We start from the raw sequence: 13,091 nt of genomic DNA on the forward strand, positions 1-13,091 counted from the left end.
CTAAGCCCTCAACTTGTTGAAACATATAAGATCCTCTTCTGATTTTTTTTTTGTAAAATTCTTTAAGTAATTTCTGCACTTAGCCAAGCTCAGTTTTTTGGAAACAATTTTGGGTGGAATTAAAATTCTTGACGGAACTTTTTGAGTAATGGCAGCGATTCGAAAAATTATGGCAATATCTGTTAAATAATGAATTCATCTTATTGGTGGTTCTAATATGTGTTTTTTGTAGGATTTTGCAAACAAAATGTCTGCCTGAATTTATGGTGTTTAATTAACTGAATCCCCTTTTTTAAAAAAGTCACTTTGGTAGACTGTGTGTGTCGTGCAAAAACAATCTGATTGATTTGACAGTATATGCAGTGGAAGCAGTGAAATTTCTGACTCTAATAAAACTACAGATAAAGCGTCCTGGATATTTTGATGGTAGCACTCTTAAATAATTTAATGAAAAAGCTTTAAAGAAAAGTCAGGGTAGAATATTATTCATGACAAGTTTCTTTAAAAAATATGTTTAAAACCTGCAGGGTTCTCTTGAATCAGTTCACAGATCAGCACTGATGAAATAGACAGAATTCCTGAAACAGATATAAATATAACTTCAGGTGAACCATTTTTTTGTGAACAGCTTTCGTAAAATTATCAGAAAAATATGATTCCTTCTGTAAAGTCATGGTGAAATTTCTTCTTGAATTTCCAATCGGGGTATTCATTGACAGAATTGATAGCAGAGCTATTGTTGATATGTTTCTTGGTAGGATTATCAGAGGATTTTTTTTTGTTGAAAACTTGAGAAAATCATTAACGCCTGTTACTGATACATTTCAGAAATGGCAAGGATGTGCCAGAAACATCATAAGTATCAATACTTTTTATACGTATTTGCTGAAATTCTTATTTTTTCAGATATATTTTCCGAAGAAACAACCTTTATCAGCGATTTCACCATGAAATTGCACTATACAAGTGCAATTTCATGGTGAAATCGCTGATAAAGGTTGTTTCTTCGGAAAATATATCTGAAAAAATAAGAATTTCAGCAAATACGTATAAAAAGTATTGATACTTATGATGTTTCTGGCACATCCTTGCCATTTCTGAAATGTATCAGTAACAGGCGTTAATGATTTTCTCAAGTTTTCAACAAAAAAAGATTCATTCAAATAAGGTAATACATACCTTATTTGAATGAATCTTTACAAAAAAGTTTGACAGAATTTCATTTGTTAATTCCTCAAAAAGTTTCTGAAAATTTTTACGAAATTCGGCTGAAAGATTTGATGGAACTTACTAAAGACTTTTTTCAGGAATTCTACTGAATTGTTTGCTATACATTATTTCAAAAGTTTCATCAAGAGTGCTCCTGTCGCGGATTTCGCAGATTTTTAATGATTTAGCGCAAATTTTGTGAACCACAAATCGACACTTTTGTGACAGCCTCGCTCATAGAAATTCAGACCAAAAGTTAAAACAGGTCTAGCCCGCAGCAATGGTTATATCGGCACCAATATTTCAAAATAAGCGTAACTGCTTTTTAAAACTAAACCTTTTATCTAACTCAAACTACGACCTCTAACAGAAAGATGAGTATTTTTTTCTGTCCAGAAAATGTAGTAGAATGTTCGACAAGATTAACGTATGTACCAAAGATTTGAAAGAAAATGTTGTTCTCAAATACAGTAACCCCCTTTTGAAATGTTGGCACCCATATCTGAACAAACATTATAATATATGGAGACAGTACATGAGATACAATCCCATAATATTTTAGGCTATCCATCATTAATTTAAGGACTTATACAAATATCTATGGTAGACTAGAAACTTGAGAATCATAACATGCTATTGTACGTAAATATATTTAGAAAAAATACTCGAAATTCCAGATGAAACACCTGTTGGTAAAAGTCCCATTAGACATAACAAATATTTGGCCAAACAGATTCAACAAAGGTCAGCACAACGTAAGTCATAGCAAATTTGATGGATGTCGGACTTCAATGGAAAATATGACAAACAGTGTCATGGCACCTTAATTAGTTATTTTATCTCTAATAGTGACAATCAACTTCTTCCCGAAATCTAATTTGGATAATATTTATGTTATCGAAGAAACTTTCTGAAAATGAAAAAAAGCATTAATTTCTTAATCACATTTTTTTTTTAAATATTTTTAGACCATTTTTAATAACTTTAATCAACATAATAGATTGCTTACAGCACCGCATTGTACGTTTAGGATAGTTTAAACAAACCACTCTCCTACACACTTTGCAGTGATCTTCAAAAACATCACCGGGCACCAATAATTATTAAAATTTTAATTTTAATTCAGTTCTTCAACTCTTTGAAGCCGGGGGGGGGGGTCAATATGATAATATGGCAAAATGCAGAAGCCTGAATTTCATTGAAAAGCCCTGATGAAAAGAACACTGACTGTTGTAGATGTGTGCTGATTTGTTTTCGTTGGATTTCCATCGGCAAATTACTTTCAAAATATGTTCCAGTTATGACTAATGAAATAGAGCCAAATATGAACATACAAACGCAATATTGATAAAGATTCTTGATTATCACATAGTCGGACAAATGAAAACACCAGCCGTTTTTTCATACAAAACGGTAGGGTTTGACAATGTAGTGCTCGATGTCCAGTGAATAAAATGAATTCCTATTTGTAATTAATTGAATTCTGTTCATTACTTCAAAGACTCCACGGTTCTCTCTCTCTCTCTCTTCTTGGCGTAACGTCCTCATTGGGACAAAGCCTGCTTCTCAGCTTAGTGTTCTATGAGCACTTCCACAGTTACTAACTGAGAGCTTCCTCTGTCAATGACCATTTTGCATGCGTATATCGTGTGGCAGGCACGAAGATACTCTATGCCCAAGGAAGTCAAGGAAATTTCCTTTACGAAAAGATCCTGGACCGACCGGGAATTGAACCCGTCACCCTCAGCATGGTCATGCTGAATACCCGTGCGTTTATCGCCTCGGCTATATGGACCCTTCTTCATCTATATTAACGATGATTTGGTATTTTGATGCTTGTAAACTATAAACATGTATGGTCTACTGTTTAAATAAGAAAAAAGTGAAAACACCATGAAACCGAAAGACCTTTAAAAACAGAAACCAATTTATGTCAGCAACTAATCAACTCAATTATCTGTTTTGAAATCGAAATTGATCTGAAATCGAAACGAAGTAGATCTCACTCTCTTCGAGTTTCACTTTTAATCCCATTCAGCTTCAATCAGCCACCGTTCGCTCCGCTCAAGCAACCCGAAATGGGTTAATTTGTCCACACACTTGAACCATCAGCCAGTACATCAACCACACGTCGTCGTCCGGCACAGATTTCCACCAGAAAATGGGACAAGACCACCGACCATCTCCGTACCACACAGTCGTCGTCATGGAGTGTGAAGAAATCGACTCTAGACTCAACTCGACTCGCTGTGGTGGCATCAAATCATTCCCAACTTGCTTGGAGAATTGCAGTCCGCCAGTCCCATTATCTCCGCACATCATCGCACCGTCGTCGTCAGTAGTCGCGAAAAAAAAGCGAAACAATTTCAACCCGCCAACCGAGAAGAGGAAATTGCATCTCTCATCTAACGCCTCTCCGTGGTAGCCGCGCAGCCCGACCGCCACGCCCGAGTCTTCGTCGGTCACCGTTGTCCGCCATCATCGTCGTGCAATAAAACAAAATATAAATAAATAACCGACACCCAAGACAGCAGCAGGCAGCTTCTCATTCACCCGGTCAGCTCATCATTTGTTTGCCATCTTGGTTCGTTTGGTCATCTCGGCCCAGCGCAGCCAGCGTGCACTGCATTGCAATGCAATACTGCAACGGCTCCGACCGACGCTGTTTAGCTGCTGAATAAAAGCGCCACATGGGAAATGAAATGCGGTGGTGTTGGTTGGTCGCCCGACTGCTGATGGAAATTGAGGGGGGTGACGCGGCTATAACTGACTCGTCGATGCCGTACGACGATGACGACGCCCTTCGCCTTCACCACGTGCACTACTGCACTGGGATTACATAATATTGCGATTCACTCCAGTGCTGCAGTGGTTCCCTAGCTCGGACACAGTTTCTGGATGACTTTCTCAGAGTGCTTGTTATATTTCAGCTCTTGCTTACCAGTTAACCAGCTTAACTCCCGATGAAAAAATATACATTTCACTTAATTTTATTGAATGTTTTGCGAAAATTTAATGAGATTGTACTACATATTCATTGAAAATACCAATCTAATCAATCTGATGAAAAAAAGTGTGTTCAAATGACCGAAAGATATAGTATTCCGCTTTCATCTCTAGCTAAAAGATTTGAAATTGATTCTCTACAACGCAAGATGCTTCAATGAACTTCAAGTTTTGAAATAATGCAAAACTGGAATTTCAGCTGTTATATTCAAAAACTGTCCTATTTTACTTTGGGACACGATTCCGAAATCAGCACGTGCAAAAGCATGAAAAATGTTGGTTGCTGATAAAGTTTCATGATTTTCATTCTATCATATAAGCAAGTGGAATCAACTAAAATTACTGGACTCACTCAAAAAAATAAAAAAGCTGTTGAAATATTGAGCGTCCAAACTGTTAAAAGGGGGTTTAGCCCTTGATATCTAGAACCATTGTATTAGTGATTTTCGCTATGAACGATAACATCACATAACTAACTATTATCTGTGACCTCCTTGGAATTGTTTGATTCATCCCAAAGTTCTATTGAGATATTCCAGACTAGTCAAACTATTCCGAAGAGCAGAACTTCAGTTCTACAGATAAACGTTGCATAAATAGTTTTGATTATTGGACCTATTGTAAGACTGATTAATATTTTTGCATACCTACTTTTGTGACATTCAGGTTTGTCCAAACTGTCCGAAGATTTAGTCCCTGACGTCTAACTTGTACGGTAGTAATTTTCGCAATGAACTATTATCCATCTAAAATCTTTTAAACCGTTGGTATTGCACGAACCATACCAACTTTCTTTTGGGTTATTCCAAACCAATCAAGCTAAGCCTTTTGGTTCAGAAGTTCAGATCTACACTCGTAACCTAGCTCGTAATAGTACATTATTTATAAAAAGTTACGGTGCCTGTGGTTGCTGGAACTATTTATCGACTAGTGGATATCAAAAAATTTTGGGGATTCACTTAACAGCGTAAATTGCTGATTGATTATTATACTGACGTCACAATTACCAAGGCCATCTTGGATTATTTCATTCGCAAGTTAATGAAACATTTCAATAATCAGATAATCATAGGTTACACAGTTATTTAATCTTATAAGTAAATCTCCTAATTATTTTGAGATATTCAAAGTCACCCAACCTGCCCTGAAGATTATTTGTTGACAACTTCAGCCGCTACAATAGTTATTTGCACTATGAATTGCAACTTCACATAGTGAACCATCTTTAGATTTGAAATTAGATCTTTATAATTGTATAAACGATTCCAAAATTATTTTGGGATAGTCCAGGACAATCCAAGTACTCCAAATATCAGTTCTTCAGATCTACACATGTTACAGTATATTTTTCTACTACATCAAGTAATTATACATAACCAATCATGTTAACAAAGAAAATGTTAGTATCATTACTTTCTAGTTAAAGAACAGCTTCATGATACAGTCCTTACGGTTGGTAATATTGCGTAACTCAAAATAGAAAACAGAAAATTCTGAAGATTGCATGTTCTGAATGGCAGTACAGGAGACGATCTTTGTTCAAACACTTTTCGTAACTTAGGGGCTGTCCATAAACCACGTGGTCATTGGGGGGTGGGGGGGGGGTTTCGGCCAATGACCATTTTGTATGGACAAATACAAAAATTTGTATGGACTAATGACCACGCGGGGGGGGGGGGGTGGTTTGAAAAGTCCCAAAAAATGACCACGTGGTTTATGGACAGCCCCTTAAAGTGTATGCGCCAAAAAATAATAAGTTTTATAAAAACCGAAGTTATGTACCGCCCGACAGTTAGAATACGGCAAAACCACAAAAAAAAAACGAAAAACGTATATTTCTCCTGAAGAAGGCACCGTCCAAAGTGTCGAAACGTCGGATTAGATAACAACTCATTTTGATTTATCAAGACTGCGTAGCCGTCAAATCCGAGTATATTTTAATATGTGAACTCAAGGACAGTTTGGATGACCTTGCATTTCCGAAAAATATCTTAACCATTTTTTATAAATTTTTGCATCAAAGCTATAGAAATACGTTGCGAAAACTGTATAATAACTTTTTTTCAGGTACTATTCAAAGCAATGTCGTGGAAAAAAATGAAGACGTACTTCTGAATGATACGGATTTCGAAAGAGTTATTTATAGAGCTTCTAGATAAACTATTTTGGAATATCTATCCAAAAAATGAGTTAATGCAGACAAAATGTTCTGTTTTTCAATAAGGATTTTTTACTGAATGGACAGGATTGAAAGTTTGAAGTGAAGTTACCGCTTAAACCCAAAACAAATCTATATATATAAAAATGAATTTCTGTCTGTTTGTCTGACTGACCGTTATGCATTCGGAAACTACTGAACCGATCGGTGTGAAATTTTTTAGTGGGTATTTTGGGGGCCGGGAAAGGTTCCTAGCTTGGTATGAGACCTCTCCGGTCTCTGGAACGGGGGGCTCCCATACAGATGACTTCGCCGGGGACGTCCCTATGGAGCTGTATGTCCAAAAACACAGTAGGCAGGCAGTACGACGTTTGCCGGGACAGCTAGTGTTTAATAAAAATGGCAAAATCTTGGGAAAATTAATGGTGCACACCGATTTAATACATTTCATGTTTGGTATAGTTTATAAAATAAAAACGTTTGCCAACTTTGAACTTTGAACAAAATGCATTTATTGAGCCGGTAAATTTTCCAGCGATTCCTCAAGCAACACTTCTAAAAAGTCTTACGCTAACTTACCAAGGGGAACTTTTTAAAACGCCTCCGCAGATACTGCACTCGAGAAATTCATCAGAAACTTAAAACAAATATCGCATAAATAATGCCAACAACTTCACATGACATTTTATCGGTAATTCTTATGAGAAATTCCCTTTTTTTTCTTGAAATTTTCCTTTCAAATCACACATTCTACCCGCATGCGACTTCTCTATCGATTCTGTTAAGAATTTTATCAGACGTATCTGATTTCCGATAAAAATAACATCAGAATTCCTCGAAAAACTGGCTTAAACTCTACCTTACATGGATCTACCAGAAATTCTTTGGGAATATTATGAAAATGTTTCGTCAGAAGTTGTTTTGGAAAAAAAAACATTTTGAATTGAACTACGAATTTCTCCAGAATTCTTAGGCAATCGCCAAAAAAATCTTATCTGATTTGGATACAAATTCTTGCATGAATAGGTTCAGACACCATGTCTGCAGATTTCGCAAAAACTATCTTTCTGTTTCAAAAAGCGTCTTTATGGACTTTTTGCACCATTTTTCATAAATATACTCAGAATTCACTCAATTTTTTTCTTCTTTAATTTCCTTAGCAAGCCATCCAAAAAATGTATTCATAAATTTGGACATTGTAAAAACAAGTTTTTACTATTTTTTTATGGTTTACCAGATATCGCCCAAAAAATCAACTTGACCTTTCTGGATTTTTGTTGTTTCTGGACGAATTTAAAAAGGTTAACATAGAAATGACCGGTACTGGTTCTAGTTTCCATATCAGAAACAAAAATTGTCATTTGACACATGGTTATGAAATTATTCCGGGATATCGTGGGGTGGGTTATACCTTTCTCGTACACCGAAGTGTACTGAAAGGCTATATGTTCACTCAAAAAACGAATTTTCGATAGAAGGCTTGGAAGGTCAAGTCACTTTACCAATCAACTTAGTTCAACGAATTGAGATGATGTCTGTATGTGTGTATGTATATGTGTACGTATATATGTGTGTGCGCAAAAAAAGTTCACTTACTTTTAAGGCACTTCCCATTGGCCGATTTTTCGGATTATAGCGCGAATCCAGCCGGAATTTCACCGCATTGTTTGCTATTGGAAATGGTTCGGATCGGTCAAGGCGTTCCAGAGTTATGAGCATTTCAGTGATCTGGACCAGCACTGGTATAATTGGTCGTATACAACACTGAACCAAGCCCCATCATGCGACCCATCAAACTGCGGTGATTTTTAGCATGGTTGACGAATTTTATGCTGAAATCAACACTGGAGACCTGAAATTGCACGATGTCGGCCTAAAATTCAAGATGGCTGCCGAATACTCAAGATGGCGGCTTCAAATTCAAGATGGCGGCTAATTAATAGAGTTTAGTCTCTAAAACCATGCAATATGGGTATATTTGGTATGAGGATGACTTCCGGAGTCAAAAAATGGCGACCACAATATCCACGATGATGGTCTAAAATCCAAAATGGCGACTCCAAATTTAACATGGCGGTGGTTTAATGCTGTTTTAGGCTGTATAACCGTGCAATATGGGTATATTTAGTATGGGGAAGAAGTCTGTAGTCCAAAAATGGGAACCAGAATTTCCAAGATGCCGCACATAAATCCAGAATGGTGGCTCAAAATTCAAGATTGCGGCTATTGTTTTTAAGAGTTTAAGGCTCAAATATCAAGAACCAGAAAAACGATATGATTTCTGGTGCCATGCAATGGATATCTGTTAAACGTATAAAAGTGCGATATTTATCAACATGTCACTTGAGTATTGTTGAAATGGGTATTCGAAGGCACGAGAAAGACGCCATCACCGCTAGGTGGATTAATTAGGGGTTTTCCCGGATGATGGTTCGCATGCTAAATTCTGCTGATACATAAATCTTGACATACCAAGCTTCATAAATTAATAAAACAAGTACAACTGGAAAGTGAACTGTTTCTGATTAGATTTGAAACCAAGAGGAATTCTCTCTGATATTTCTTCTGAGTGTACTTTGAGGTTCTTTCTTAGATACTACAAGGATTATCTTTCTGGGGTTTCTTCTGGATTTTCTTGTAGGTATCTTCGTCGAGTTCCTTCTTTTAGCAGACATTCCTTCAGGGAATCTGAAGGGATCTGTCGAAAATTCTTGAAGGAGTTCTATATGGAATTGCATCTATTTTTTTTAAGAAATCCTTCTGGGATGACTCCAAATATATCTTCTGGGATCCTTGCACTGGGTCCCACTCCGAATGTTCATAAAATACTTCTGGCATCATTCAAAGAGCTTCTTCTACACTTGGTGTTTCGTCTGGAACTCCTTCAGTAGATCCTTTTAACATTCTTCCTGAGCTTCATTTTTTTCATGAATTCCTGAAATTTCAGGATTTCCTGAGGATTAGCTGCAATTCCTCAAGATGCTTTTGTGATTTTCTCAACAGTTCCTTTATGAACCCCTCCAGAAATGTCTTTTGCGATTCCTATAGAAGAGCTTTATTAAATTTCTTTTTCGGATACTATTCCTCATTTAGTTCTTTTTATTTTTTTTCGAAGATCCCTTACGGCCTTCCTCGAGAATTTATCTATGATCCATTCTGAAGTTCTTTCTACCAAACTCGATGAGGAACTCCAGGAGATATCATAGAAGAAACTTTTTAGGGGATCCCAGAACTCCTTGAGGAGAGCTTCTTGAGGTATCCTTGAAGATTGTTTTCCTGGAATTCATAAAAAAGCTCTGCGGAAACTCTAATAGAAATAGCAGTTTTTTTTTTGTAAATTTATTAATGACAATAATTTTCCAAGTGAGGGCATAAACTAAGGTTGCAAAATTTTGGGAAAACCATGACAGTATAATTATTCATATGGAATCTTAGAAAAACTAAGCCATTAAGCATGGAAAAAGTTTTTTAGGCAATCAAAGGATAAATTGGTCAATTACCTTCTACCTTTACGACTCATTCATAGTATACCAAATCAAATTCGATAGATTTAATTCTTAATTTTAGTAAATAAACTTGCATGCAACTTTTGGATGGTAACTTGTATGGGAAATATCGTTTATTTCACCCTATAAATAGAGGTATAGCTCAAAATTGTTACGTAAATACTGGAACAACTCTGAGATTCGGATTCAGTGGCCCAAAATCTGTCAGAGACACATAAGATTGCTTTTGAGACAGACGTGTAGTTAGACTCAATTCGAAATTTTATAAAAACACACCTAATGAGTTGTGTCTGAAGTAAGTTGCGATGGAAAAAATGTACGTTAAATGATACTAAATAAGTATCCAATAGTTGGAATGAATCCTCGGTAATGGACGGGCTTGGTGGTCTAGTGGCTACCGCTTCTGATTCATATGCAGAAGGTCATGGGTTCAATCCCTGGCCCGTCCCTTTCATCCTACTTTGTATCTTTCTATCAACTTTCTCTCTCTCTCTCTCTCTCTCTCTCTCTCTCTCTCTCTCTCTCTCTCTTCTCTACATATACAACTCATGTATATTCATATGTTCATAGCCATCGCTAGAACCAGAAACGAATTTGAAAAAAGTCGTTTCCCTCACTTTCGTCTTCCACTCAGAGCACAGTGTATATAACGCCTACAAGTTATGCAACCAAAGCGTGCTGTGCCGCTTGACCTTATTCACCTTATTCACCACACAATCTATCACCTTCTCTCTCCTCTTCTTGGCGTAACGTCCTCACTGGGACAAAGCCTGCTTCTCAGCTTAGTGTTCTATGAGCACTTCCACAGTTATTAACTGAGAGCTTCCTCTGCCAATGACCATTTTGCATGCGTATATCGTGTGGCAGGCACGAAGATACTCTATGCCCAAGGAAGTCAAGGAAATTTCCTTTACGAAAAGATCCTGGACCGACCGGGAATCGAACCCGTCACCCTCAGCATGGTCATGCTGAATACCCGTGCGTTTACCGCCTCGGCTATATGGGCCCTTAATCTATCACCTTACGAACACTATAAATAACCCCCAATCCATGGATCGCATCACCGACCCAACGGTGACTCCCAGATCTCCCATCCTTTCCGTCTAACAAATACCCCAGTCCGTGCGGGTTGTGGGGACGCAGAGTGCTCTCGGTCTCTAGTAGCAACAACCAGTACACTCTAACATTCCTTGCCCTTCCCAACTGACTATAAGGACGTGGCCGGCGCCGTTATCGATCCAAAATGTATAAGCTGCTTAAATTGCACTTTGAGAATAAGTGGAGTGTCCCAGCCCTTATTCATTTGGATCTCAGTGCAACTGGAACCAGCTCAGATCAATCACGGAGTAGCAACCATTGACATGTATAGTCAGATTTGATCGTTTGATCGAATAGTTGGAATGAATCCTCGGTAATGACTATACACACTTAGCAAAAATCTCCGACTTTGGTAATATTTTATCGAAATCTCAACCGTTAAGTTTTTACCAGAGAAATTCGGTGACGTTTACCGAACATCGTTAAAATTTGACAGATAAACGATAATATTTTACCGAAATTTGGTATTTTTACAGAATTTCGGTAATAAACCATTACCGAACGTTCAGCTGTTGAGATTTCGGTAAAAATTACCGAACGCGGCTAGCTGTGTAAGGCCTGCTTCTCATTTATGTGTTTTATGAGCATCTCCATGGTTTTTAAATTAGAGCCTTCTCTGACTTCTGACCATTTAGCAGTTCATGGATCGATTGGGAATCTATTTAACTCAAGTTTCTTCAGTAGAACTTGTTATTTTCGAAGCGAATATGTATAAAATGTAAGATAAATAAAAATTGTTGAAGTTCTTAACGCCAATGAATGAAAATCCAGCAATTATTCGCTTGTGAACTACTGTTCAACAGCATCTCTATCGCTCACGTAGATGCGGTGAATTCGCAATAACACCAGTGCTCTCTGCAACAGCAGCCTCGGTAGCGCAGTGCCCAGCCAGCAACAGCTGGTCATTATGCAAAAATCGACGAAATGATCTAAAATAATGATAACTCGCTCGAAACCGACAATTCCAGTGACCGCTGCCTTGCGGACCGACCGACCGTTCATTTGGGCATGCATCTGTTGCATGCGAAGAGTTCGATTCCTCATCGACGCAACGCCAACGGTGCCGTCCAGCAGCAGCAGACCCTGGGATAGCTGTCGATACCCCCACGTATGGGGGACATCTTTCTTTCGTGCGATCAACACGACGACCTAATAGAACAGTCACGCAGAGGAAATGTAGGACTTTTTCCATGCAAACTTAAACCGGGTGTGTGTAGTTAGCTAGAGCTAGAAACTTCCGTGCTGCTGCACACCGTTGTTGTTCTGGTAGTGCAGTGCAGTGGGGAAATGACGACGACACGCTACACAATCTACATGTTACACGTTTTCCACGGCCAACAAACCTTAACTCGACTGGCTGGCTGGCTGGGCTGGCTGGAGGTTTCAGCCAGTTGTGGTAGGGCGGGAGGAGATAGCATCGATCGAGGTCGTCGGACGGTCGCCGCCGCTTGGCCTGGTCGGATTCGGTGGGATGTATGTTACATATACTGGTAGTCAAAATAATGTGGGCATCTTCAGGCCCATGCACAGAAATGGCGCTAAGGGAGGTTTTTTTTTCTAATTTTTGCGAAGGGCGGAGTGGCGCCTAGTGTACGGGATATCGACAATTGAAGAGGTTTAACCTCCAAACCCCCCCCTTGTGCACGGGCTTGGGCATCTTTACATATCGAAAATTTAGCGGAATCCTTAAAAAATCATCTAAAAGATTTTACTGAACACAGTATTTTTATAAATTAAATTAAATTAAATATTGTGTCATTTTACAATTATGCCATGCAATAGCTTTTTACAATCTTATGCTCCGTATCGAAGGAGTTGCAGACCTGAGAACAAAACAGGCCATTTTTTGAACAAGAAAAAATCTCTGATAGAATAGCAGTGTATCCACAAACACCCAAAATCATAGTTCAAAAAACATTTTACCATCATTTATGATAGAAATTTGGACTTCGCTCTCCTAACTCATTCGGCTAAATGAACTTCGACCTAATGACCCATTTGATGTAACGTATTTCGGCCTAATGACCTGCTTGTGGTTAGGGTAGAGAGTAGGACTGTGGGAAAGATGGTATGATGGAGAGTAGGGTGAAGAGTTGGGGCAGATGGTAAAGTAG

The 13,091-nt window shown here is 38.1% G+C and overlaps 1 protein-coding gene and 1 long non-coding RNA gene across 2 annotated transcripts in view; one reads left to right on the forward strand and one right to left on the reverse strand.

Moving 5' to 3' along the window:
- LOC115257956 (nidogen-1-like) overlaps positions 1-13,091 on the forward strand; it is a 337,718-nt gene that overhangs the window by 7,080 nt on the left and 317,547 nt on the right. The gene's annotated exons all lie outside the window — the stretch shown is intronic.
- LOC134287064 (uncharacterized) lies at positions 10,350-12,213 on the reverse strand. The gene is made up of 2 exons (XR_009996987.1): positions 10,900-12,213; positions 10,350-10,604 (listed from the first exon to the last, which is right to left on the reverse strand). It is a non-coding gene; the product is annotated as an uncharacterized LOC134287064 (long non-coding RNA).

Source organism: Aedes albopictus, chromosome 2, assembly GCF_035046485.1.
Source record: "Aedes albopictus strain Foshan chromosome 2, AalbF5, whole genome shotgun sequence".
Lineage (NCBI taxonomy): Eukaryota > Metazoa > Arthropoda > Insecta > Diptera > Culicidae > Aedes > Aedes albopictus.